We start from the raw sequence: 22857 nt of genomic DNA on the forward strand, positions 1-22857 counted from the left end.
GACCAAGGGTGGCTTCAATTTGCACTGCAAACATTCTGCACGGTTGTAATAATTAAAGCCATCCTCAGGAAACCAGGAATTAAAAGGCGGTAGACACAGATGTGAAGCAGCTCTCATGATAATGGTTGGGGATATCATCTGAACTCCCAGGGTGAGGAACCTCAGTCACAGTCCCCCTGGCTTGTGTTTTGTGTCATTTTAGTGATTGCTTATCTCCTCTACCCTCAGCCCTCCCAAAAGACTGCATTTTTCATAGATTCCAAGGCCAGAAGGGACCATTGTGATCATCTAATCTGACCTCCAGCAGAACAAGGCCAGAGAACTTCGCTGGAATAATTCCTGGTTGAATTCCAGTGTATATTTTAGAAAAAAACACCCAATCTAGATGTAAATATTGTCACTGATGGGCAGTCCACCACGACCCTTGGTAAATTGTTCCACTGGTTAATTATTCTCACTGTTAAAAATTTACGCCTTATTTCCAGGCCAAATTTTGTAAGATTCCATCTTCTAGGCCCTGATCCAGCAAAGCACATAAGCATACACTTTACTTTAAGCATGTGCTTATGTCCCATTGAAGTCAATGACTTAACCATTTGCTGAAATGGTTTGCTTGGAGATTTGCTATTCCTTGAAGGAAGCCTGGGCCCCCTCTGGGTTATAAAATCATGCTCCATCAAGGTTTCCATGGTGGCTGGTACGGCAGCAGTACAAGGGGTGCCTCACAAAGCAGAAGCTGGCGAGCTGTGACTTCAGGGGATCTGAAGAGGAAAGCATAGGTCAGGTTAAAGCAATCTCTTTTGCAAAGTGCTCCTCTGACTCTGGCTATTTGGAACATTCAACACATAATGATGCCGTTCTTGTTGCACTTCTCTCTCTCATTCAAAGCACTTCCCAAACTTTCCTACCTTCTTGTGCACATGATTCGATATCAAGTAATCATTTTAGCCACCACTGAAATGCAGCCTCCTCTGCAGTGGAGCACAGGAGAACACTGCAGAATTTAGAATGGGATGAACAGTCCTTTATCCTGTGGCCACCTATAGAAGAGACTGCAATTAAGTACCCTGGAATTTGGCCAGGATGCAATTCTACAATAATGAAGTTTTGCCCCGAAAGTATTTGCAAATCCCCTTTTAAAAGGAAAATGCTGGAGTAAAATCCACAGCTGACCCGATTCCATTGCAGTCAATAGAGATATGCTAATTTACACCAGTTGAGGATATACCCATGATGTGTGGTACAAGAGATTTCATTATTGGTAAAGTTAAGGAATACAGAGTTCTGCTACTAAACTGCTGGCTTAGTCCTAAACTATATCCCTGTGTCAGCTGCCCAAAGACATGTGTAACCAGGTCCATTTTCTGGAAGATATACAGCCACGTCTGGCTTTATTGCCCGTTCCAGTAGGACACTGCTAGCACTTCCATTGGCTCACGCTGACCAGCCTCCCCTCTAACAGGCCAGGTCTATGGCTCCAGTGGGAGGCTTGCAGGCGCATATATCGATTGTAAATAATGTCTCAATATTCTATAGTAGGTCATAAATCAAAAAGGTTTTGCAATCTCTTCTCTGAGGGACTTTTTAAAAGGAGTCTATTTCTTGTGTAGCAGTTTTCTTTTTAGAGTGAGTGCATTGACCTTTCACCTCCCAGTTCTGGTTCAAAATATGCCTGGTGATCCCCATTTGGCCCCCTGGGCCATTCATCCACTTTGCAAAATCCAAGTACACATTTGGGGTAGGATGGTCTCGTTGGCAGAACACTTTAACCTCAAACCAGAATTGGTATTTTTAACCTGAACGCAGGTGTGTATTTTTCTTTGCAAGTATCCTGTACAATCAGACTGATGCAACTGCAGCCATGTTTCCTGAGCGCATGCCATCACAGACTGTGATCGTGGTAGGTCTCATGTGGGAAGCTAAGTAGCATTACCTGCTCAGTCCGTGGATGGGAGACCTCCAAGGAAAAGCAGCGGTGCTGTGGGAAGTGGTCATCTTCTTCTTGAGTAAGTAGTGGAACCCTGCCTCCACTGCTGGAGGCACTGCTGTCTTCCGGATGGGTTGTAAAATGGAGGTCGTCTCTACTGCACTGTTCTCAAGAGCACACTAAGCAAACTGAGGCAATTAAACCTGCCACCCTTAATGAGTGGTACGGTTTTAATTAAAGAGAGCATTCTTCCTTATTTCTTGTCTCTAACTTCTGTACAGTGTTGTGTGCTGTTAAACAGCTGACGTGTCGTATCCCAGAGGTGGCTGCATTTCAGTGATTCTGTATGTACAGTTTGTGTAGTGTGTCGGGATCCTTGTGGATGGAAGAAGATATTGAATTAGAGATGCTTGTGAACATCGAAGTTTAGGTCCAGAGTCAAACTTCACCAAATTTCAGAGATGTTTGGACCTAGGTTTTGGTTTGTCCCTTTATAGGGATAGGGGCCAGTTGTGAAGGTTGGTACCAGAGCCAAACTTCCCCAGAGATCAAGCATGTTTGGATCCAGGGTTTTTGTTTTGACCCATCTCTAACAGAAATAGCAGGCGTTGCTATTGACAGATACTGGTGGCCTTAGTAGCACTTGAGTGATGACAGTCTGTCAGCCATTAGGTCACAGGAAGATACACAAATAGGAGGTGATCCAACTTAAACTCTTGTTCCCTGCTCACCATATTTGCCATTTCATAGATAGATGTGCCCACAACATGCAGATCAGAGGGACACACGTGGGCCCAAAGTCTGTGAAGGTTAGTCACATGGGAGGTCATTTACTTGGAACAAACTCTTATTCTTCACTAGCCATGAGTAGAGCATAACTTAACGTTGTTTCATTTTGATTTTCACCTTCACTATTCTGGGGCTGACCCCAAAGTCCATCAAAAGCCCCGGGAGCCAAAACCAGCCAGTTTCGCAGGGCTCTCCTTTTCATGCCAAAACCCAACATGGATTCCTTTCCATTCCCCCTTGGCACTCCTGCCCTTCCCATCCTCAGTATAAAATGATCTCTGTACCCAGGGCAATCCCATGTATGTGCACAACTCGCTAGGCTTTATGCCAAGGTTCCAGGAGAAAGTAATGGGTGTGTGTAATAGACTGATTTTTGCACATCGCACCGATCCGTGCTATTTCTTTAGCCCCTTTGATGTGTAAGGATCTAGAAGCACTTTCCAGGTACAGCAATCTTCCAGGGACCAGCTTTTTCCAGGCATGAGTTACTGCCGTTCTGGAGATCCGATTCTTCAGAAGATTCTTTTCCCTCTAAGGAACCAGCTGTGAGACTATTTAGAGAGGCTTCCCCTAGCCTTTGTGTAACTGTTCTGGGGACTAACCCTGCTACGGTAGCCGGAGGAACCGGTAGCCTTAATACTCCTTTACTGAAAACAATTGATCACACATAACACTGCAGGGTTCTGCCAGGCCCATTCATATTCCGAGGCAGTACACTGCCGGCCTTCACATCAGACTGCTGAACTTTCCCCCTTAGAAGCATAACAAACTGACAGCCAGTTAAGCAACACCATACTAGACGCCCCACATAAAGAGGAAGACATTTGCAGGGCAAAATAACAAGTTTTATTGGTCCTACAAAGCACAGGACAAATGCTACATATTCTTGAGCATCATCTACTGGCACCTTGTCTCCTAACTATTTACACATTAAGCAAAGAATCTATGTTAAAAAAAAACATGATTAACATTGCAAAGTCAAGCATTCAAGAGATAGGAAATGCCAGAATTAAGGGTGCCTGGGTGGGCAACCTTAATTCAGCTCCCTTGTGCATATGCATTAGTCACCCTGTGGGAATGGCGCATGCTGACTCCGATCAGCGCTAGGAGATGAGAGAGGCTCGAGCATGCTCAGTGAAGACAGAATCTTCAAAGACTGCAGCTGATAAAATTGAAGAAGTCTCTACTGAGCATGTGTGAACTGAGATTTTTCAATGGCTTCTAACTTTGCCAAACATGGGCAGACTTACACAAAGACAGCAAAAGGAACATCCCTGACACAAAGGCCACATCCCTGCCAAATTTCAAGTCCTTGCTCCAAAGCATTTGAGCACTAAAGCATTTCAAAGAAAAGGTCTCAAGAATTTTTTTTAACATGGGCAAAACAAGGTATTTTTTCCTAACCTTGTTCTAAGAAACAGCCAAACTGTCTTGACACAAATTTCCCAGACAAGTTCTGCCTGCGGCAGGCACCAGGCATGGAAAATTTCAGCCCAAAAGGTTAAAGTTTCATAGAGTTTATTGCCAGAAGGGACTGCCAGATCATCTAGTTTTGCAAAGTTATAAGCAACTGAAAAAGGGTCTTATAACAGAAAGTGCTGAGCAATCTTAATAATAGACAGTTCTACCACCCTGGCCAATAATGTACAGTGTTATCCCTGTATACCTCAGTTATAGCACCTCCTGTAACACACCATGAGTAGGCCCTTGGTTTTAAATACCCCAAACTCTGAGTAAACAGCACAGGACTCAATTTGCCTCCCTCAGGCGGCTGAAGGGCTGATTTGAGCTGTGTGTTGCCAAAAGTAGGACACTGAGCCTGATAAGCCCCAAGCTCTTGTTGGGGGGATTCTGTTGTATTTCCCGCAAAACATTACAGAGGCCTCTCTGTGGGGTCAGGGGATGGAGGGAACAAGCAGGGGGTGGAGAACAGGTGACATCCACTGGGGCCTATACACACTCATTCATGTGACCACAGGTGGCTCTAACGACTTCCGTTTTACATTTCCTCTGGAAGGCTGCACCTCCAGCAGCAATCCAGAACCTGGAGCAGGGGCTCTCAGGTTATTCCACTGAATGGAGCACATTTGACTAAGGAGATCATGTCACGGACCCACCTTCCCTCCCATTTGTTATCCACTGGCCACCTCTCCTCTCCCAACCACGTAATATCCCTGTGGATGTGTCTTGGGAAAGCAATATCAGGGAAGCATGTCATGCATTTATAGCTATCTTTGAGGCAGTGTAAACAGCTGGAATCAAGCAGGAGGAGCCAGCACTATGTGATCAGCCAGACCTCCATGGACCATCAATGGTCTGTGCCTCATAGCTTGAGAACCACAAGTCTCTGGTTGGAGATTGCTTCCTTGGCTGGGAGCCCTAGGCTTTGGCTTGGGTATTGGTTCAGCATGGACTCAGAAGGAAGGGCTCCATCTGTAGGGTGCACTCACTCGGAATCAGCCAGCATAATGAAGCATCCGATGAATAGAAGACATAGAGGCCCATTTATGTGGCTGAGCTTAGCATTCCAGCAGGATACGAACACACGTCATTTACTAACCATTAATGGGACATTAAATTCCATTAAAGTCCTGCTAATTTACTGTGTGCTCACATCCGAGTAGTACATTGGTGAATCAGTGTATTTATGTTTAACGTTATTTTACAACCACACTCTTGGCCTCAGGAAAGAATGAGGTCAAATGTGGGGCTTGCAGGGAAGAGCCAGGAAAGCAACAGCTGCTGGAAAGATAGGAAGGGAACTGTGTGGGAAGGTGGATTAGAGTGACAGCCCTTCTGAGTGTATCTGGGGATCCTGCACTGACGTCACCTGTGAAATGCTTGTTAGGCTCCCATTGAGCAACTGGGCACATCACAAACCACAGCATGACTGGATCTGATTTCCAAAGCTTCCAGCCAGCAGGGAACCAGGAGTCAGTAGTCAGCAGGGCGTGCTGTACATCAAGACTGAGGAGTATCAGTAGAGCTGGTGGCAGTGGGGGACTCCAGACTGGAATAGCAGGGGGTGCTGCAGGTCAGGACTGATCGCAGTGACAGATTGGGGGGTTGGGGGGTGGCCCATCGTGGCTGGCCCTGGCAAGTTCTTCTATCTGCTCCTCAGAGGGCATGAGTCCCTGCTCAGCTGAGTAGGCTTAACAGAGGAGTTGATTATTAATTTCTCTTCTGCCTCCCAGAGGCCAGTGGAATTGAGAGTGGCTTCTTCTAGATTTCTTTTTCACAGGAGAATAAGACAAAGATTGTAAGTGCTCGAATCAAGGGACAATACTGCACCGGCCCCTGGCTGATGGGCAAGATAGAGAAGTAAACTTCCTATCTGGCTAATTCCTCTCATCTGGCTTGAAAATCCAAGGTGCTTAGTACTTGGCCAACCAATGCTCACATTTAGAATTGGGGACGTTTTAATTTTATACAAGCATACCATAAAGATGTGTCCTACTCTCTTGTATACAAGCTTCGATCCAGGTCTGGAAGGGCAGCAGGTGGCCAACTAGTTCCAGTGGCTTGATGAGATGGCCACATTTTCACTAGACTGGGATCCGCCAAGTCATTTTCAGCCATTATGCAACCACCAGATAGGAATGACCTTTGAACCCTTTGGGGTGGATTCCAAGTGGACACTGAGCAATGAAAGACTCCATGTGCTATTTTGCATCCAGTCCCCCTGGGGAACAGAAGGACAGATTTTTCCAAAGAGCCCAGGGCTAGATTTTCAAGAGCTCAGCACCGGCAGCTCCCACTGGGACATGAATCATAGTGGGTACTGAGCTGTTCTGAAAAGCTGGCCAACACAACCCCATTCTTCAGAAGCCCTGAGCACTTGCACTTCCTTTTGATGTTGGCTAGAGGAAGGGGTGCTTAGCACTTTTGAAAACCGGGCCTATAACTTCTCAAACTAACTATAACACATTACTGCAGCTGGTCAGTGGCACCCACTAGTTAGGGTTGCTAAACAATTTCAATTCCCCATATATGGAATTTCTCTCTGCCCCCAGATCAGACCACCCTGAAGCCAAGACAGGAAAGTTTCAGAAATAAAAACCACTATGGCTTTAAAGATTTCTATCTCCTTTCCTTTGCTGCTCTCATTTCTGCCCCCAACTGGCAACATTTTTAGATTTAGAAAAAGCTATTTTAAGTGAGGTTTGCAGGAGTTTTATTTGTGATTACTTTTAATTTCTCTTGTTCTGAACCCCGTGCAGTGAGACCCCTGGGTGAAAGTTTTCCCAAGTGGCCAGTGATTTCAGGGGTCTCCATTTCTGGGTGTCCAACTGGAAACACCTTTAAATGCCTTGTGTTGAGCACCCCAAAAATCACTGGCTGCTTTCAGAAATTTTGACCCATGTGTCTGAGTCACATCTGCTGACACAGAGGCAGGAGAGGCATTTGGATATTATTCTGCCAGGTGCATTATCAGCTAAAACCCAAATGCTGAATCTATTTTTCCCCTCTCTGTCAATCACATATTGGGAGAAAGTATTGCCTAGTAGATAGGGGAACGGTCTGGGTGTTAGGAGAGCTACATTCTGTTCCTATATCTGCTACTGACTTGCTGTATAATCTTGGGCCAGTCACTTCCCCTCTCTGTGTTCATTCCCCCCCTCCCCATTGCTCTTGTCTAGTCAGGCTGTAGGCTCTTTGGGGAGGAATCATCTCACTGTATATGTACAGCACCATGCACAACAGGTTCCTGATCTCAGTATGTGGCCTCTAGAGCGCTACAGTAATATAACAACAACTAACCATATGCAAAGGCAGAAAACGTATGGCTGCTTTTCAGATCAGATCCCCATTAGAACAAATCATGTTTTGACTTGTAAATGGAGCGATCTGGATCGGAATTCACTGAGAGAGAATAACTATGTAAGCTCAGTGGAGTATTTATACAGAATCCCTCTTATGACTGGGGCCCAATGTGAGTATGTCTCCTACCAAGGAAATTGAACTAAGTTGGTGAGCACACCCCAACGTCAGTGTCACCTTTCCCTGGCTCTTACCGCACTTCTATATTGTAATTTTCACACATAGGCAGGACTCCAGCCAGGAATAAAAATGTTTTTAAAGAGAAAGAGAGGTGACGATTTGGGTTATTTAAAAAGGACAGGTGAAAATGAAGCCAGAAATGGAGCTGGGACAAGCGAAAATTGAGCTAGGATGTAGAGAGATAGAAAAAGACCAGAGAAGAAACGGGGGGGGGGGGGGAGGAGGGGGAGGGAGATATATATTGCCACACATCTGTAGTGTGCTATGTAGCCATACAGCTGTTGAGGTGTCTGGGAGCTAGAGCCCTTTTGGTTAATCAAAACAAAGGGCCTGATTCTCAGTTGTCCTAAGACCCCTTTAGGTCACTCTGGCAGCATAAAACGGCCTTAAAAGGAGTAGAAATGGACCCTCAGACTAGCCTCTGGGTAAGGGTTTACCCTGAGCAGGGTCGAGCTGGGCTAATGCTTCAACACTGGCACTGGTGGCATGTCAGGGCATGGCCAGAGGGCATCTTACGACAACGCTTCTCTTCTTCCCAACAGGGCCATGGGAAGTGCAACGGAGGCCACCTAACCCCCCTCCCCGCCTATACCTGGCCCAAGCGCAGGGCCTGACAGGCCCACAGGTGCCACCTAGCAGCCAAAGGCACCACATTTAAGATCTGGTTCCTGGCTGAAGGAATTATTCTCACCATCCATGACAAAAACCGTATCACAGCCAGCCTTTATAAGAGCATGTCCTTTTCCATTTGTTGATGTCATCGCTACAGAGGAAAGAATGAGGCCTTTCAAATCCATTGTAAGCCCTTTGGAGCAGTAACTGTTTTCTTGTTGGGGGCTGTACAGTGCCAGCACAATGGTGCCCCCCTCCCTGTTTGTGGCCTTTAAGCGCTACTGCAATCATAATTAGTAAATCAGATTGTACATTTTAGAATTACATTTGGACCATGTGGCCAATGTCAGAGGGAGACCCACCTGACCACCATCGGAGCTAAGAAGTTAGAAACGTTGGGCGGAGAGTGCAAAACATTTCCTTCCTGGGAATCTTCACTCACCTTTGAAAGCGAGTTTTCAGTCACTTTTCCACCATAGGGTCTCCACTCCTCCAGCCAGGGAATGGAAACTAGTCCAGATGTGGGCTTGTCTGACCAATCCCAACGAACCTCCGCTGCTCACAGACTCCCAGAGCCAAGTCTGCAATCAGAGTAGAGAGTTAAACAGCTGACAGCATAACATAGCATTAGAGGAAACAGCAGTCTTCTCAGGAAACCCCCTTTCCAGCAAGATAAGGATATTCTCCTTAATCCTGGGAGGTTGCAAGGCATCTCAGACTCTAAAATACTGCATTATTATGCAAAGAAAACCAACATTAGGCCATCTGTAGAGGTTTCTTATTAGAATTTCCCTCTCCTTCTAGGTCAGAGGTGGGCAAACTATGGTCTGGGGGGGCCGCATCCAGCCCTTCAGATGTTTGAATCCGGCCCTCAAGCTCCCACTGGGGAGCGGGGTCCAGGGCTTGCCCCGCTCCACGTGGCTCCTGGAAGCAGCGGCATGTCCGGCTCCTACAAGAAGGGGCTGCCAGGGGGCTCCACATGCTGCCCCCGCCCCAAGTGCCACCCCCGCAACTCCTATTGGCTGGGAACCATGCCATGGCAGTGCCTGTGGATGGGGCAACACGCCGAGCCGCCTGGCTGTGCCTCCATGTAGGAGCCGGAGGGGGGGACATGCCGCTGTTTCTGGGAGCTCCTTGAGGAAAGCCCTACCAGGAGCCTGTACCCCTGGCCCCCTCCCATGCCCCCTCCCGCCCTCCAAATCCCTTGGTCCCAGCCCGGAGCACCCTCCTGCACCCCAACCCCTCATCCCCAGGCCCACCCCAGAGCCTGTATCCCCAACCAGAGCCTTCACCACTCCCCTGCACCCCAACCCCCTGCCCCAGCCCGGAGTCCCCTCCCACACCCTGAACTCCTCATTTCTGGCTCCACCCCAGAGCCCTCACCCCCTCCTACACCCCAGCCCCCAATTTCATGAGCATTCATGGCCCACCATACAATTTCCATATCCAGATGTGGCCCTGGGCCAAAAAGTTTGCCCATCCCTGGTCTAGGCCCTGCACTGGTGGGCTCATGGGACTGACACACTCAGTTTTACAAGGCAGACAGATGGGGGAAACCACAGTATTAATTTGTTTTTTAAAAACTCTCAAACAATCTGAGCCTAAGTTTCCTGTAATATACATGGTACATGGAGAAGGGCTGGATGGCATAAAGGGCTTATTAGCAGTCACTTGGGATGACCAGGGTAACTCGCTTATTTTTGTGTCACTTGTAAGTGACGGGACCACCCCAAACCCTTCTGATTCTGATCAAACCCTTCAAACCACCTCACCCCATTGTGTCTTCTCTGTCAATCTCCAAATACGTCCTCTTGCAGTAAACACCCTGGGGGGGGCGGGCAATGCTGGTGGAAGTGGGAAGGACTGTTTGGGAAACTCAGGGAGGATCAGGGAGGCAAGGGTGGTCTGGGAGTCTCATGAACACAGTGTGTGTGGCCTCCACACTGCAGACGCCAGTGGTCCCCAGCACAAAGAAACACCAGCCCTAAGATTAATCTGCCTCTCGGGGACCTGGCTGAATAGTGTCGGCTCGCCCATCAGGACCTCCACAATACCCCCATCCTCTAATGAGAGGCACAGCCGTGGAGCAGCGTTAACACCTGCCTGGGTATCCATCCTTCTGAGCGCCACCCTCTCTGGCCTAGGGCATGCATCTGTTCTCCTGAGTCCTGAAGCCTCTGCCCCACAGCATGGCAGGGTAGAAAGCTCTGATAGCTCCCAAGGAAGAGAGAACATGGAGGCACCATTCCTTTTCTTTCATGCTTTCACCCCCACTGCTATCCAGGTAGGTGAAGGGTAACTGTCACCTTCCCATGGTCCCGCTGACTCCACGTCCCAAATTCACTGGGAGTGTGATTGCGCCGCACTGGAAGGTGCTACAGGATCCTTTGGGCTGGCAGGTGCTCTAGAAACATGCAATATTATTAAACAATATAGGAGAGAATAAATGGGAAACCTGGGCGAGAGGGGAATAGCATACACTTGCACAAAATCAACGATGCCAACAATAACTCCGCTCGGTGCAGACTTTGACTAGAGACTTTGGAGAAGGGGGTGGGAGGTGAGATGGGAAATTACCAGGAGCTTTAAAAAAAAAATAAAAAAGGATTAGCATTGACTAATAATTTCCGGGCTGTGAGTAGATGTCATTAATGACCCTTTTTATTCATGCAGAAGTTCCCAAAGAGGAGCGTAATGTTCCATTAGTAATAATTGAGAAAGTCTCTCTTCGGGATTATGTCAAAACCTAGAGATGATGCTGCTGCCAAAACATTTTGGTGACAAACGTGTGAAGCATTTGACAGAAGGCACCACAGCAGGTTGAGGCGGCTTTGAGAGGGGAATCCTAGGAGAAGAGCGGTGAGACGGCGGCGGTGTTAGAGCTGAATGCTGATTCACTCTGGAGAGACCCCAGTGCTACGTTTTATAGAACCCGCATTCTCACCCCCTGGGAACCTACAGTCCCACTCCATCTTAGCCCATATTGTACTTGCTAAACTCCCTTCCTTTCTAATATGCACAATGATGGGTGATCTGGATGTACACTGTCAAACCTGAAATCAAAACACCTATTGAGTATTTCATGCTCTCTGCATAGGTGAGCTAGGCGAAATTTTTCGCTCAAGTTTTTTTGGCAAAAACACACATTTGGCAACACAAACATTTTGTGAATTTGGGGCGATTTCACCAAATTGTTCACTTCAAACCTTTTTTTTTTTTTTAAATTTCAAAAAGTTTGCAACAGCCACTTTGGACATTTTCAAAACAAAACATTTCAATTGTTCAATCTGAAAGAAAATTTTAACACATTGTTTAATTTTAAAGAGTCATGTAAAAAAAAAAGCTAAAATCAAAGCAAAATGTTTTGATTTGGTCAAAACAAAAACATTTTGTTCAGCCTGAAACAATTTTTTTCCCCAAGTTTTCAATTTGCTGAAAATTTTCAATATTGGTACAAACCAAACTGATTTTCCCCCCCAAAATTTCAAAGTTTCCAATGAAGTGGAAAATGCATTTTTCATCCCCACCCTCTCCCATCCGTACTTCCTAGCTTGCACCATTAAATGTTCACAGCAAATTTGACATTCTACACAGAAAGCAGAGATTGCAGCTGACTAGTGCAAAAATATACACACGTGCTACACATGTGCATTGCATGTATAGCTAAGTTTTATATCAACCATGGTATATAGTTTAAAATATATAGACATAATCTACACCCCTTAAAGTCTTTCACTGACTTGAAGGTGTTTGGATTAGTCCATATATGTATGTAATATTCCACATAACCCCTTCTCCCATAAAATCCCTGCAACAGAGAAGTTGTGTGGCACCAGCTGACCAAACATAAGAAATGTAAAGTTCAGGTTGATGCTTGGCTTTGGACTATGCTGAAAAAATCAAATAGAGGATTATTGAGCTGATTAAGAGTTCCCTTTCCATCAAAATTTTCCCTCGTAAAATTTTGATTTTGCTCAACTGTTTTTATTCCCTCCCCACTCATCATGAAAACCAAAAGGAAATATTCCGCTTTGGGTTAGTTTGATCCAAATTGAAACATTCTGGTTTGTTGAACTGAACCAAATCATTTTGATGTTGAGACAGGTGGACAATGAACGACATCTGTGTAAGGTTTCATGGTGCCTCATGGGTGATGTAGTGAAGGCGCCTCACACCTAGAGCTGTGCGAATAACTGATTCTTTTGGGTCACTACACTTAAAAAAAATTAGTTCTGGATCAACCCAAAACCAATCTTTTCCTCAAAATTTTTCTCAAATCTAAAAGTAAATGTTTTATCTTTAAAAATAACATTGAAAGAATCTTTGAAATAAAGTCATTTGGAATTGAAAAACTGGGTTTTTTAATAATTTAAGTTTTGGTTGATTTTTTTTTTAAACACGAATAACTCGGTGAAAGTGACAAAATCACAAAACATTTCAGCGTTGCCAAAAATTGCATTTTCACCAAAAAAAATGTTCTGGACAAAAAAATTTGCCCAGCTCTGCTTATAGCTCCAATCTCTGCTATGAGCTAAAAAGAAAAGGAGTACTTGTGGCACCTTAGAGACTAACCAATTTATTTGAGCATGAGCTTTCGTGAGCTACAGAGCTGTAGCTCACGAAAGCTCATGCTCAAATAAATTGGTTAGTCTCTAAGGTGCCACAAGTACTCCTTTTCTTTTTGCGAATACAGACTAACACGGCTGTTCCTCTGAAACCTGCTATGAGCTAGACTCTAGAAGATTGGCCTGAAAGCTAGCAAGACAGTTTGGGGATTGCACAGGCATCCGGGGGAGACTGATGCCAATTTTAGGGGCTCTGGGTTCACAGAGGGGAGAAGCACAAGGAAATCTGTCTGTTTCTGAGGTTTTGAAGTATATTGCACAGTGCCTGAAACTGCTATTTGTTAAGGAGGGTGGAGCTATCTACACTAGTCCAGATACTGTTCAAGGCATGGTTCAGACTGGATTGTGGCTCAAGACAGATTCTAATTGGCTCAGTTTGGATGCTAGAAGCCCGATGCTCTAGCCTAAGTATGGGCCTAGATTCTCAACACAGCTTCTGAGCACCATCCTCACGTGCTTTGGCTTTGTCCACAAGGGCTACCCAAACGGCGAGAGCCCTAAAGTGGTGTGGTGGACTGTAAGCACAAGAGCAAACAGGCCGATCAAGCAGCAGCAGCAGAAGAACAAAGAGCGATGCAGCACACTCAGAGTTCAAGCCCAGTAAGAGAGAGAGCCCAGGCAGGGCAACCATCAGCCTTTTTTTTTGTTCCTCCACGTGCACGGTCCTCTCTCACCATGCACTTCCTGAAAGCAGAGTACCAAACTTCTAGATATTACCTTATACACGGAGTCCCCTTATTGGGGAACTATTTACAGAAACTGGGACTCTGGGAGACACAGAGGGAGCTAGGGCTCCTGTTCACGGTCTTGCGTCCACCACTGATGTAGTCTGAAACCTTGGCCTAGACCTCAGCCTGTGTGCCTGAAGTTCTTGATCTGCAAAAAAAAATCTGTAAAACCCACCTTCTTCCCAGGGCTGGGGCACTAGCATATATTCACGGTCCCTGGGGAAATGACCCGCACTTGCACAGCGATGCGTTTTCTAACCTGCCTTTAACCATAAGCTCTTTAACCAAGCAGGGCTGATGTCAACTGTCCAGCTGCCCCCGTACCACCTGCTCCCTTGTCTGGTGCAGGGATGAAGCAGAAGATGGGTAGCTCGCAGCCGGGAGAGTGGCTGGGAGAGAGGGATTTCATGGCACCCAGCCAGAATGCTGCTGCATGCTAAAGACACAGCCAGTGGCATCAGAAGGGTGAGTGGGGAGCATGAGGTTTCTTTCCCATGTAGGCTGGGTCACATGCACCTCTACAGGCTCTCGGGAAGGGCATGGAGAGGTAACAGGGAGGGTGCCAGGGGCTGGGGAGTGAGAGGAGTGAGGAAGGAGCCAAGTTTTCTCAGCCTGTCCCTCATCTTAAAAATCTAAAGAGGAGCATCCACCATGTGAAGAGGAATGGGCTTGTGCTCAAGGCATTGGAGATGGGTTTGGGAGATCTGCACTCTTCAGCAATGGTTTGGGAATTCCAGTTTGGGTGAAAAGCCAAGAACTTCTCACAATTTCCCATTGATGATGAAAAGACCCCAAACTGCCCATTTTAACCAGTGACAGTAGCAAAGCGTGGAGACCCTCATATGCACATGAATCACCTTGCCTTGGTAACTAGGCAGGCAAGTGGGGGGAGGGGGGCTGACGGTGCAGGAGTGAGAGGTTTGTCCCATTTTAATTTTTATGGCTAGTGTTTTGGCCTAAAGTTCTCTGGGCAGTTGCTGCCCCTTGTCCCAGAACTGGCTGCCTTTCAGAGGTGCTCTGTTGGTCTGGGACCCAACCTTGAAGTCCTTATTCAGGCAGAAGTTCTCTTGACGGCTATGGGATTTTTGCCTTTAGGACTTTAAGATTAGGCTGGTAATGGGCAAGATGCTCAGCTGGTCCAAATCAGCATAGTTCCACCGACATCAGTAGAGCTATGCTGAGGATCTGGTGCACAGTTTGTGAAGTGGGCCACTCTACAGATCAACGTTCTATTTCTAAAGGGTTTAACAGACAACTGACAGATGTTATACACATCAGCAATCTGTGTTACACGGCTTCAAGGTGTTCTAGATGGTTACAAGCAATCCACTGACCTGTGGGACTTTATAACAATCAATTAACCATTTGCTAAAACATCTGCTAATCAAGCATTAACCCTTTACAAAATACTTCTAAATAGACTTTTAATATGATGGGTGAGCATATCAGGTTTTGGTGCTGCATAAATGTAAATTATTGCCTCGGATGTGGGCCCTGTATCAAAGGTTTGCTGAGGTTTGAAAGGTGAACACAGTAATTTCACTGTGCTCCTGGCAGGTTTGCAAAGTTATTAATAAAAGGATTTAACATGACTGCAATTAAGTAAGTCTATGGTAAGAAGGGCTCATGGTAGCTGAATCCAGAGGGAAGGGATGCCACTATTACATTGCGGGGCTTTTTAGTTAATTGCTAATTTTCCCTTTTTAGTATGTTTGGTTTGAAATATTAAGTGCAACGAATATATATTTCCTCCTTAACCTGTCAGCAAATAAAGTGAAATATGCTTGTGGTTAACCTGCTGCCCCCCATTCCCCCTCAGAAATAAGCTGTTTTAATAGTAACTAGATAAAATTGCACAATATTTTACTCAATGGGGAAACATATGGATCTCTATATTGTGTTATCTGTCCTATATTTCCTCTTTGAGTTTATGTTATGACAATAATATGTAAATCAGCTTTGCAAAATTATCAGGAAAGGTTTACCTGCCCAGTCAAACCTTGACTAGTGCAACCCTACTGTAAACAGCAACACACACACACACATGCATCTGGAATCTCTGCAGCAGATTCCCAGCTGGGGCAAGCTGAAGTCAATAGAGCTATGACATTTTACATCAGCTAAGAATCTAACTCTTTCACACACACCCATGGGCGCGGTCTTACACACTGTAAGGCAGGGGTTCTCAAACTTTATTGCACCGCAACCCCCTTCTGACGACAAAAATTACTACATGACCCCAGGAGGGGGGCCAAAGCCCAAGCCTGAGTCCCATTGCCTCCGGCAAGGGGCCAAAGCCAAAGCCCAAGGTCTTCCGTCCCAGGCAGGAGGCCTGTAACCTGAGCTCCACTGCTCAGGGTTGGAGCATTCAGGCTTCAGCTTCGGCCCCAGGCAGTGGAGCTCAGGCTTCAGCTTTGGCCATGGGCCCCAGCAAGTCTCAACCAGCCCTGGCAACCCCATTAAAATGGGATTGCGACCCACTTTGGGTTCCTGACCCACAGTTTGAGAACTGCTGCCCTAATGCCTTGTCTCCACTGAGCTTTCACCTAAAAGAGTGTTGCCAATGCTCACAATTTTTGGTATTTTCCTTAAAGGTCAGTATCTGGAGTCAAATGATTTCATTAGCTTTCTTTTTAAAAAAATATAAAATACATTCTGGCCCTCCTGGTGGCAGAGAAAACTTTGAGAGGTCAGGTTTTTAGGGCCTGGTTCATGATTTTTGAACATTTGGGCTGGATTAAAGAACTCTGGGGCCCTGTGCACTGTGGCAATTGCCCCCCCCCCAACATCATTATCCTTCCTTTCTCCCACCCTTTGACTATTTAGATTGTAACTCAGGGGCAGGACTGTCTCTCACTTAGTGTTCATACAGCACCAAGCACAATACAGCCCTGATCTCAGTTGTGAGCCCCAGCGAGTGCTGCAAGGCACATAACAATAATGGCCTCATAAGGAACGCTCGGGGACTGGAGATATTTCAGCCTAGTCTAAATGAACATCCTCAGACAAAGGGCTATGCGGTGTCCCATAGAGCGGCATGCAGAAGGAGCCACCCATGCTGCCAGGAGCCATCCATCTTCTCCAGCCATGTGGCAGGAGCGTGCACTGCTTCTGCAGCACCATCCACCTTGCGTCCTTAAACCAGCATGCGGACAAGGGCTAAAGAGGACAAGTGAAGCATCCCCCTTCCTGTCCCATATGCCAGCAGCAACATAAGCTCTCGAGGTGGAGCCTCTCTACATTCTGTGCACTGTCCGTGGCTAACTCTGGGTGACAAGACTGTGCAATGAGTGCTTCTGGGGGCCAACAGAGGGAGCCTGTGCTCCCCTGGGCACCCCAGAGGAAGAAAGAAGGTGGGAGATGTGGCCAAGGGACCCCTCAACTGCCAACAAGGTTTTACAGCAATCTGCACAATAGTCTTTACCACAAGCCAGTAGCCCACTGCTCATCATAATCATTGCAAAATATATGTGTGGATAATATTTAAGGAGATATGTATCTATCCTGAGAATTATGCTCTTAAGGCAGATCAGCAGAAGGTGACAAACCTCAACATGTACCTTTCAGGCAGGAGGTGACAGACACCTGTGTCCGTGACTGGCCATCTGTGTATTGTGTGTGACTCCCATTGCAGGCCTATTTGCACACTGAGCCAAATGCAAATTAAGAGATTGCAAAATCTACAAGGACGAAACAAACAGCAGGGGAGTGTCCGGCTTACGAATAAAGTCAAAGGATTGTTCTGGCATATCCTGGAGTGCAAAGGGACACACTGAGTTCTGTGCCTAGGAGGAAAACAGACTGCATGCATGTCTCATGAAAGAATCATGAAAGCCAGCCTGGCTGCAAAGCACTGCAGGGATTTGGGGGTAAGCAATACTTTTAGACATGAGAGTATCCTGTTAATGACATGTACGTTCTAGAACTCATGTTATGATTTTATTTTATAGGTAGCCATTTTTTTCAGTATTTCTACTGGCTACTATTTGAATTGGTGTATTTTGTTATTTGATTTCATTATAGCTGAGTTAGAGGCAGTTAAAGGCAAAAAGTCATCCTTTAAAAATGGGAAGTTAAATCTTACAGAGGACAATAGAAAGGAGCATAAACTCTGGCAAGTCAAGTGTAAAAGTATAATTAGGCAGGCCAAAAAAGATTTCAAGAGTAGCTAACAAAAGACAAAAACTAACAGCAAAATAAAAATTTAAGTATATTAGAAGCAGGAAGCCTGCTAAACAATCCATGGGGCCATTGGACATCAAGGTGCAATAGGAGCACTCAAAGAAGACAAGGCCATTGCAGAGAGGCTAAATGAATTCTTTGCATCGGTCTTCACTAAAAAGGATGTGGGGGAGATTCCCATACCTGAGCCATTCTTGTTAGGTGACAAATCGGAGGAACTATCCCAGATTGAGGTGTCAGAAGAGGAGGTTTTGAAACAAAGTGATCAATTAAAAAGTAATAAGTCACTAGGATCAGATGGTATTCACCCAAGAGTTCTGAAGGAACTCAAATATGAAATTGCAGAACTAACTTATCACTTAAATCAGCTGCTGTACCAGATGACTGGAGGATGGTCAATGTAATGCCAGCTTTCCTAAAAGGCTCCAGAGTCTAGTCTAGCAATTACAGGCTGACTTCAGTACCAGGAGAATTGGTTGAAACTATAGTAAAGAACAAAGTTATCAGACACATAGATGAACACAATGTGTTGGGGAAGAGTCAACATGGCTTTTGTAAAGGGAAATCATGCCTCACCAATCTATTAGAATTCTTCTAGTGGGTCAACAAACATGTGGACAAGGGGGATCCAATGGATATAGTGTACCTGAACTTTCAGAAAGCCTTTGACAAGGTCCAACACAAAAGGCTCTTAAGTGAACTAAGCAGTCATGGGATCAGAAGGAAGGTCGTCTCCTGGATCAGTAACTTATTAAAAGACAGAAAACAAAGGGTAGGAATAGTCAGTTTTCAGAATGGAGAAAGGTAAATAGCAGGGTCCCCTAGGGGTCTGTACAAGGACCAGTGCTGTTCAACGTATTCATACGTGATCTGGAAAAAGGGATAAACAGTGAGGTGGCAAAGTTTGCAGATGATACTAAATTACTCAAGATAGTTAAGTCCAAAGCAGACTGTGAAGAGTTACAAAGGGATCTCACAAAACTGGGTGACTGAACAACAAAATGGCAGATGAAATTTAAGGTTGATAAATACAAAGTAATGCACTTTGGAAAACATAATCCCAACTATACATACAAAGTGATGGGGTCTAAATTAGCTGTTACCTCTCAAGAAAGAGCTATTGGAGTCATTGTGGACAGTTCTCTGAAAATAATATCTGCTCAATGTACAGCAGCAGTAATAAAAAAAGAAGCCATCAATGTTAGGAACCGTTAGAAAACAGATAAATAATAAGACAGAAAATATCGTAATGCCAATGTACAAATCCCTGGTGTGCTCGTACCTTGAATATGGAATGCGGTTCTGGGTGCCCCACCTTAAAAAAAATATTAGAACTGGAACAGATACAGAGAACGGCAACAAAAATGGTTAGGGGTATGGAACAGCTTCCATATGAGGAGAAATTAAAAAGACTGGGACTGTTCAGATTAAAAAAAGAGACGACTGAGGGAGGATATGATAGAGGTCTATAAGATCATGAAAGGTGTGGACAAAGTAAGTGTTGTTTACCCCTTCACATAACAAGAATTAGGGGGCACTCAATTAAGTTAATAGGCAGCAGATCTGAAAACATCCATAAGGATGTCTTTCTTCATACAACACAGTCAACCTGTGGAAATCATTGCCAGGGGATGCTGTGAAGGCTGAAAGTATAACTGGGTTCAAAAAAGAACTAGATAAGTTCCTGGAGGTTCGGTCCATCAATGACTACTAGCCAGTATGATCAGGGATGCAACCGCATACTCTGGGTGTCTCTAAGCCTCTGACTGCCAAAAGGTAGGACTGGACGACAGGGGCTCGATCACTTGATAATTGCCCTGGTCTATTCTTTCCCTCTGAAGCATCTGGCACTGGCCGTAGTCAGAAGACGAGATACTAGGCTAGATGGATCATTGGTCTGACCCATTATGGCAACTCTTATGAGTCTAAGTGCTGTGTACTAAGCCGAGCAGTGATCTGAGGTGAAACTGGGGTATTCTGTATCTTTGGAAGCAGTGAATACTGTGAGAGTGCAGAGGACCAGGGGCTAGACGCTCCAGGGAGATGCTCAGAGGGCTGGAGTGTGCCTTTTGCTAACTGACAGAGTAACAACAGAGCCTGGGTAGGCTGAAAGGGGTTGCTTGTGTTGCCCATGGCAAGAGGAGTTGGAGAGCTGACCCCGTCAGGCCCAGCCAAGACTTCTTCACACTGAGGTCAGGTGGTCGCAAGGTGCCTCACAGCCCTGGGTACCGTGGGAAGCGTCACAGTGGGGTCATGGGTGCTGGGCCACGGTGCAGATGAGGCACAAGGGGGATGCAGCCTTACTCCCTGGGAGCAGAGGAAGGCACCGATACCACCTTGATGGGTCAGTTATTTGTGAGGGTATATCCTGTTGTTATTTGTGAGGGTATATTCTTCTTGGGAATCTTGAATGAAGATCACTCATGCTCTAGCCTAACAGGCAGAACCTTCTGAGGCACATCCCCCACTGATGTAAGCCAGCATAGCTTCACTGAAGCTACCAGAGCTCTGCAAACTTATTGCAGCTGGGGAGATGGACTTTTCTCTCTTTTAGAGATTAGGTTTTTTGGCCCTCCACGTCCTGACCATCACATTCTGTGTCTGGCATTGATTTAACATGTTTATTGTCATGGATGTGATGGTGCGTATGCACCACAATGTATGCCAAAGGTACTACTCACTCTACATGAACTATTAACCTTTCACGTGGACTTCATAATCAATGAGTTCATAAACAAAGCTTGCTGACCCATGGCAAAACACATGCCATGCTAACCCAAGCCAGAGCATTTCATACCATTCATTTTGAGCATCTCAGAGAGGGAAGGAAACAGAGACATTCTTAACATACACATTCTCCTGAACTCCAGTAAGCAGGACACAAGAGGCAAGGCCCTGGCCCTGGGAGCCTTGCACTAAGGCTGAATAGTTAGAAAAGGCAAGTGCTATGGGATTTAATGCACAGAGCACGCAGATTCGTTCTCTGCCAAGTAGTTCTCAGCTCCCTCACTGGCAGTAAAAGTTTGATTAAGCTTTGAAGACTCTTAGTATTGCTGGGTATAATGAATGCTCATGCATTCCTGCATATCTTGCTGAACACTGCTCTTATTAATTGCATGTGCAGAGCAGTCCTGGACAAGCAGAACTTTATGATCTTTCATTTCAGCATTTCCTAATTTCCTCAAGGCCTGCAGGACCAGCTGCATATCTCCATCACAAAGGCATTGGGAAACAAACTAGCTCTTGCTGATGGGCTAAGTGAGGGCCTGCGAGGATGTTAATGTTATTGCATATTTCCAAGTTTAGCAGTTCTAAAATTCGCTTCGCCAGGGATTTCACTGCAACGGTACCCTCAGAAACGTCACTCAGCCAGGGATTTCCCAGCTCCTGAGCTTCTTAAGGCCTCAGCTTTCTCTCTTAGGAAACCAAACCTTTCCTCCCCATTGGTGTACTGCTAGAGAAAAGGAGTGATTGTGTCCCCCAAAGAAGAATTTTTTCTCCAGAAACTTGCCTTATCGCTTCTGGTTCTAAATTCTTTTGAGACCTGATCCAATTACCAGTGGAAAGCCAAAGAAAGACTCCTAAAGACTTGAATGGCAGCTGGATTAGATCCTTGGTGAGTTCTCCACTGCACTTGAAAATGCCCTTATCTGTGGAGACAAGGTGGGTGAGGGTAATCTCTTTTATTGGACCAATTTCTGTTGATGAGAGAGACGAGCACCATGGGGCTCGAAAGCTTGTCTCTCTCACCAACAGAAGTTGGTCCAATATAAGATATTACCTCACCCACCTTGTGTCTCTAATTTCCTGGGACCAACATGGTTACCTCTACACTTATCTGTGGAAACTGATACTAGAATGCGACTAAGGAGACCTGGGTTCCACTCCTGGCTTTGCCACAGACTCCTGTGTGTCCATGAGCAAGTAGTTTCATCTCTCTTGGCATCAGTTCCTCAGCCATGCAATGGAACTCTTCAAAACAGGGCCTCTGGCCTACATCCACAACGGTGTCTCCATTGATTGCAATGGAAGTTAGAAGCCTAAAGTACCTTCACGGATCTGGGCCTGTGTCTTTCTGAGTGTTTGTACAGCACCTTGGACAAGAGGGTGCTTATCTTGGTTGGGGGCTCAAGGCACTATTATTTGCATTTTAGTAGAGCAGGTCAAGCAAATTTGATGGAAGAGTTTTCTATCAGTAAATGCTGTTTCATCTAATGTGTCAATTTTGATTAAGTTTGGCAAAAAAACCCCACTCAAAACGATTTGAAGTCAAAATGGCACATTTTATTCCAACTTAATCATTGCTTTGTTTTGATATAATTTTTTAAACTTTTAATTGTATTGTATTATACTATATTTATACAGAAATATATTATGATGTTTGGACATTATCAAATTGAAACATTTCCACATTATGGAACATTTCAATGACGTTGTTTCAGTGTTTCCAAGTCAAAATATTTCACAGCTTCCACTCTGTAAACTATTTTGTAGTGCCCTGGCCACCACCTGCTTCTATTTCCCCTTCACCAGGGCCCCTTGAAGAACTCACAGAGTTTCCCGATGCCTTCTCAGCCCCAAATCCTCAAATTCACTCTTCCTCAAGCTGGTGACAGAGCCTGTCCAAAACACAACTCAAAGAAGTCCCAGACCAAACACAAAGTCTTTCATCAGTCCCAGCTCCATCCAGTCTCCTGTTCTGGGTTTCCCTAGCTCACCACTAAGCTTCTGCCTCTGGAAATCACAGCCACTTTTCTCAACTCCTACCCCTTCCTGCAGCCTTTTGTATTTGTATCCTCTGCTTCCTCTCAGCACTGGGGTCACTGCAGGCTCTCCCACCCAAGGGCAAGTCACCCTCTTACATATTTCAAGAATTGTGTCTCCCCGCCCCACATTGGGTTAAAATACAAATTTCAAAGTGTTGAAATTTTACACAGACTGGAAATTCCATTTTCCTACCAGCTCTAACAAATAATATTAAGACAGCCTATTG

This window comes from Caretta caretta, chromosome 8 (assembly GCF_965140235.1).
Source record: "Caretta caretta isolate rCarCar2 chromosome 8, rCarCar1.hap1, whole genome shotgun sequence".
NCBI classification, from domain to species: domain Eukaryota; kingdom Metazoa; phylum Chordata; order Testudines; family Cheloniidae; genus Caretta; species Caretta caretta.